The following is a 6668-nucleotide window of genomic DNA, read 5'->3' as shown; positions in this document are numbered from 1 at the left end:
ATGGTCGCTCTCCTGTGTGTACTGTTTGGTGTCTTCGTAGGTTTCCTGATTGAGTGAAACTCTTCTCACATACGTCACAGCTGTAAGGTCGCTGGATCACTTTCAACCCTGGAGCCTTCCCAGATGATAAGACCCTCCCACTGAGCGGCGACCGTTAGGGTTGTCCCCTGTGAAACAAAGACATGAAGTTAAGGTTCCTCACATGCACCAAAGTACTTAATGACCTAGTGTTGAAGTATCTTCCACATACAACACAGATGAGCTGCTATACAACACTGAATAATTACATTTAGCAAATTTTCCTCAATTAATAAATATTGACCAATCAATGAACTGCTACAGAAGCAGATTGTAGTCTAATACACACCATTGTTCCTACTTGATGACATCGAATCTGAATCTCCATATCCCTTCTCTTCTCCTCCTCTCGTAGTTCCACTCCAGTCCCAGTGTTTTCCTGCAGTCAACCAGCCGCACAGACACCCTCTTCAAACCCAGTAGTAATGTGCCAGCGGGAGAGGCAGGACCTGGGGACTCGGGGAGAGGGGAGGCGGCTGGGAGAGACATGTCCTGAAAACCACAAAAAGGGAGCCAGTATAAATCAGGAAGGAAACTCTCCTACTGGTCAAGTCATTTAGAAACCTCAAGTCTCGGCAGTACTTCCTTGACTCCTTTCAGTTCTCTGGGCCTCCTGCTATAAAATGCATTAAGGAAACTACCTGAGGTTCCTCCTTGGACTTTCTCCTCCAAATTAATTTAGAACAGGAGGTCCAGAGAACGAGAGGAATCAAGGAAATACTGCTGAAACTTTCTGGGAAAATACTCACACCCCTCTGCCTCTGCTCTTGGGTGTGGTTCTCTGGAGCTGACTCCGCCTCCAGCCCGTTGCTAAGACACCGATCCTTATTTTCCATGTCCCATTCTTCATCGCAGTCTGTAGCATCATCAGACTGGCTGGGACTCATGGGTGCCACAGTAGATTCTTCCTGTATCCTCCTGGTGTCATCTTTCAGTTGGAGTAACCAAGACATTACATGCTCCTCCGATTTGACCGAATTTGCATTTACCCACATTTCCTCCAAGATTTTACGTTGCAATACGCGATGGTTCTTTCCTTTAACTTGGGAGCCATCGATTCCACAGCGTTCACACAGGTATCATAAATTGTCCTTGGTTAGACAGTGTAAACTCTGTTCGATTTCATCCAGCAATGCTTCCTTCTCTCCACTCATGTTGTCCTGCTGGTGGAAACAACAACAACAATGCAGTCAATGGCAAGACAGCAGGAAATCCATACACTTTAGATGACCTGTAGAAGAAGAAGAGAGCAGGAAGTCCATACACTTTAGATGACCTGTAGTAGAAGAGAGCAGGAAGTCCATACACTTTAGATGACCTGTAGTAGAAGAGAGCAGGAAGTCCATACACTTTAGATGACCTGTAGTAGAAGAGAGCAGGAAGTCCATACACTTTAGATGACCTGTAGTAGAAGAGAGCAGGAAGTCCATACACTTTAGATGACCTGTAGTAGAAGAAGAGAGCAGGAAGTCCATACACTTTAGATGACATGTAGTAGAAGAGAGCAGGAAGTCCATACACTTTAGATGACCTGTAGTAGAAGAAGAGAGCAGGAAGTCCATACACTTTAGATGACATGTAGTAGAAGAGAGCAGGAAGTCCATACACTTTAGATGACCTGTAGTAGAAGAGAGCAGGAAGTCCATACACTTTAGATGACCTGTAGAAGAGAGCAGGAAGTCCATACACTTTAGATGACCTGTAGTAGAAGAGAGCAGGAAGTCCATACACCTGAAGTAGAAGAATGATACATCACAACACAGTATTGATACACAGTATTGACAGTGTAATATGATTTACAACATTTATTTACGAGTGTTCTCTTCTCATCACCTAATCCAACTACCTAATCCAACTACCTAATCCAACTACCTAATCCAACTACCTAATGCAATTACCTAATGCAATTACCTCTAATCAGCGAGAAAGAATCTTTCAACAACAAAAAAAATGCTAGACTTCCTGTAGCAGTTTGGCCCAGATCCAGACGCTGTGTTTGCCTCCAGCTGAAGAACTCCACTTCCTCCCCAGTTACTGACACACAGGTGTCCAGAGCACGTTAGATCGCTAATAAGCACAGGTGGCCACCTATGTCTTCAGTCAGTCATCAGTACAACAAGCGATGTAACATGAAGACACGGCCGTGTGGGAACCCTCAGTACAACAAGCGATGTAACATGAAGACACGGCCGTGTGGGAACCCTCAGTACAACAAGCGATGTAACATGAAGACACGGCCGTGTGGGAACCCTCAGTACAACAAGCGATGTAACATGAAGACATGGCCGTGTTGGAACCATAACCCTACAAAACGATATGTACTCATATATGTACTCATATACGTTTAAAAAATATATATATTTCTTTGCTGATATGAAATATACGTACCAAATACGTACTGCCAGCGATGCGTGTTAATAATGTTTAGAGCAAGCGTCAGGCCTCTTAATAAAACCCTCCCCCAGTCAGAAGATTCAATTCAATTCAATTCAAGGGCTTTATTGGCATGGGAAACATGTGTTAACATTGCCAAAGCAAGTGAGGTAGACAACATACAAAGTGAATATATATAAAGTGAAAAACAAAAATTAACAGTAAACATTACACATACAGAAGTTTCAAAACAGTAAAGACATTACAAATGTCATATTATATATATATATATAATGTACAAATAGTTAAAGGACACAAGATAAAATGAATAAGCATAAATATGGGTTGTATTTACAATGGTGTTTGTTCTTCACTGGTTGCCCTTTTCTCGTGGCAACAGGTCACAAATCTTGCTGCTGTGATGGCACACTGTGGAATTTCACCCAGTAGATATGGGAGTTTTTCAAAATTGGATTTGTTTTCGAATTCTTTGTGGATCTGTGTGATCTGGGGGAAATATGTATCTCTAATATGGTCATACATTGGGCAGGAGGTTAGGAAGTGCAGCTCAGTTTCCACCTCATTTTGTGGGCAGTGAGCACATAGCCTGTCTTCTCTTGAGAGCCATGTCTGCCTACGGCGGCCTTTCTCAATAGCAAGGCTATGCTCACTGAGTCTGTACATAGTCAAAGCTTTCCTTAATTTTGGGTCAGTCACAGTGGTCAGGTATTCTGCCGCTGTGTACTCTCTGTTTAGGGCCAAATAGCATTCTAGTTTGCTCTGTTTTTTTGTTAATTCTTTCCAATGTGTTAAGTAATTATCTTTTTGTTTTCTCATGATTTGGTTGGGTCTAATTGTGCTGTTGTCCTGGGGCTCTGTAGGGTGTGTTTGTGTTTGTGAACAGAGCCCCAGGACCAGCTTGCTTAGGGGACTCTTCTCCAGGTTCATCTCTCTGTAGGTGATGGCTTTGTTATGGAAGGTTTGTGAATCGCTTCCTTTTAGGTGGTTGTAGAATTTAATGGCTCTTTTCTGGATTTTGATAATTAGTGGGTATCGGCCTAATTCTGCTCTGCATGCATTATTTGGTGTTTTACGTTGTACACGGAGGATATTTTTGCAGAATTCTGCGTGCAGAGTCTCAATTTGGTGTTTGTCCCATTTTGTGAAGTCTTGGTTGGTGAGCGGACCCCAGACCTCACAACCATAAAGCGCATATCCTCAACAGGTCCTAATCAATAAAACGTCACAATACGGTGCTGATCGTTCCATTCGGCTGCTGGGGGGGTAAAGAGACCTCAGCGCCACTAAAACCCTTGACAACTACGCGCCGTTTTCAGGTGATTGTTAAATAAATGTTGTAACTATTTGGCTTTAATATCATCACCTCTTTTAAGCGCATAGTCAGAACTATACATTTCTGATTATTCCACATGTATCTCTATCAGAGTTATACAGCAAGGAGCTGCATGCTTTTCATGATCAGTAAACATCAATGGATCATGTATTTTCAGATACGTGAGGGGCAGCTAGATCCATTTGGCACGTAGCTACCTAGACAAGTAAACAACATGTGTCATTTGTATTGAGATATCGTGAGGCTACCCTCAAGTATCTGAAATTACATGATCAACTGATGTTTACTGCTGTTGCCAAAGTAGCAGTGTGATGTTGTTCCCCTAGATGATGCACCAAGTTGCACACAAGGACCAATTCAAATAGGCCAGGTCAAGGATGATAATAATTCAGTGTATTATTTTTAGTCGATTACAGCTGCATAGCTAATGTTTTTCTTTGGTGTACAAACACTTTTTCATATCAATATTGTACATACATGTGATTGTAAAAGTTTTGTATATTTTGGTTTGGTCCATCGCGGGTCCATCTGTATTTCCGTACCCTCTTATTGTTCTCTTTTGCCTGACCTTCAGCTAGCAAGGTATGTTGTCCTTGGCTCCGAAATTGTTCAATATAAAACCGTGGTAATGTTACACCTTGTACTGCTACGCTGCCATAAGTTTGTTACAATGTGGATAATATAAAAGATTTATGTTTACAAGTTTTAAAGCTCGCTAACTAGGGTATCTATTGTAACTTGTGAGTACTTGGGACAGTGTTTGACAGTGTTTGAGTGTCCATGTACTTGCGCAGGTGCCTGAGAGCTGCGCCAATGGTTAACATAATGTGTGTTGTCTCTTCGTGTGCAGGGCAAATAAAAATAATTCAACTAGCAGACCTTCAGCTAGGCAGCCCCAATTAAAAGTACACAATGCAGAATGAACCACGCTACACCTATCTCAAATGATGATAGAGCAAACAGCTGGCCAAACCCTAACCTGGACAACCTGGACGACGCTGGGCCAATTGTGCGCCGCCTCATGGGTCTCCCGGTCGCAGTCGGAGCCCGGTATCGAACCAGGATCTATAGTGATGCAGCTAGCACTGCGATGCCTTAGACCGCTGCGCCACTCCGGAGGCCTAATGGCGCCCTTTTCTTGAGCTCAAAACAATTCACATTTCCCTCCCACATTGCCCTCATTCACTTCCATTTCTCCTCCTGTCTTCAGCTCACTCTACTTACACTTTCTACCATTCTTCTTTAACAAACCATCTCAATTTTCCCCACCATTTTTAACCAACTCAAGTTCACCCTCTTCCTCCTCTCAAACCTCCTGCCTCTCTTTTTCCTCCATATTCCAAGTCTCCTCTTATGATAATACTGCACTTCTCCTGACACAGCTTCACAGCGTTTGATTGACAATCAGCACAGATCGAAAACGATAACACTTAATGAGTAGAAACAAAATAGCAAAATTAAGCATTGCAATTGAGTTATCGAATTTGATTGATCATTAGAATTTTGAGTCTTAAACCACAGAGTATGGAAAAGCATTGTCGATTGAGAATTATTTAGATTTTTGTCACAATTCATGCTATCACAACAAGGAAATGAAATGGCAACATGATAAATTATTTGTCATTTAAGCCATTTACATTTTGATTTTCAAATGTATCGGTGTTGTACTGATAGTACCATGGAACTTAAATATCAAACACACTTTATGAATTATTTTGGTAAATTGGCAGACAATATGCATACTCAATCGTGAAAATACCAATTTTAGGAAATGCATACCAGTTAGGAAAAGGAATCGAAAACATGATATTGACTTATCATTTGTCCATTTGCAATCCCAATTGAGTTTTTGGCAACTAAACGCTTCCGTACACTCTGCCGATGTAAAGAACTGAACTCAGACTGACTAATGACGTCATCAACATGGCCGCAACCTAATCATCTACAAAACTTCATACGGTATAATTTTTGGAGCAATTCATAACGACGTTTAAAAGGCATCGACATGAAGAAAAAAATAACGTTATGGTTAATTTGAGCTATTTATCTTTTAAAACGGAGCAATATCAGACCTTCTAACGTTAAAGGTTTTACAAAAATATACCTTTATCAAGTACTAGTTGGGCGTAAACTTCCGTGTCATACTCACAATGCCGGGTTTGTTTGGACCTCACAAAACTAGAATTGATAACATTACCGCCATAACTAGACTAAACATTCGTCGTTCATAAGGGCACAAAAACATAAATGCGGCTAAAGCTGTTGTTGAACAAAAGCTAGCCAACTGACCAGATTCCTTGTAGAAAAGCCAACTCCGTAGTTAGCACGTCTCTGTCCTCCGTTTTCTTCCACGTGGAAAGGCAGGTAGGCTATATCTCGTCAGTTTCGACTAATGGTCCTTTTCTACGGCGCTGTATGTTTTATATTGAGATGAATAGCTTGCTTGAAAGCTATTCATTAGCTCAATTCTTAACTGGCTACCATCTTTAGTAGCAGAGCAGCAACTTCCGGTTTGTCTGGTTTTGTTGCGTTCAGTCACAGGCCAGAGCAATCGAGTATCGACAGATCAGAGACATCACATTCGCTGTGTGTTTTTTGTGGGACTCCCTAAAACACGCCACTTCAATACAGCAACGACTTTACCCCGCAGGTTAGGATTATTAATGTAGCAGGTTATGAAAATGCTTTACCTACCTGCTACGAAGTCACTTAAATTGAAGTGGGGTGTTTTTAGGGAGTCACGTTTTTTTTCTGGTTCAATTGAAGTCCACGAGTGAAGTAGATCAGAACGGATCATCCCCCCCCCCCCCCCCAAATGGTTTTCAATTGTAAACGGGGCCTGAGGGAACTCTATCCACCATAC

General features: G+C 41.8%; 1 long non-coding RNA gene across 1 annotated transcript; it reads right to left on the bottom strand.

Annotated features, from left to right (window-relative positions):
* Positions 1–452: 452 nt before the first annotated feature.
* On the bottom strand, positions 453–6329 carry LOC135566769 (uncharacterized). The gene is made up of 3 exons (XR_010462179.1): positions 6095–6329; positions 828–1241; positions 453–570 (listed from the first exon to the last, which is right to left on the bottom strand). It is a non-coding gene; the product is annotated as an uncharacterized LOC135566769 (long non-coding RNA).
* Positions 6330–6668: the final 339 nt, after the last annotated feature.

Source organism: Oncorhynchus nerka, unplaced genomic scaffold, assembly GCF_034236695.1.
Source record: "Oncorhynchus nerka isolate Pitt River unplaced genomic scaffold, Oner_Uvic_2.0 unplaced_scaffold_3411, whole genome shotgun sequence".
NCBI lineage: Eukaryota > Metazoa > Chordata > Actinopteri > Salmoniformes > Salmonidae > Oncorhynchus > Oncorhynchus nerka.
Note: the sequence above shows the minus strand (reverse complement) of the source record. Positions and strands in the feature narration are given on the sequence as shown.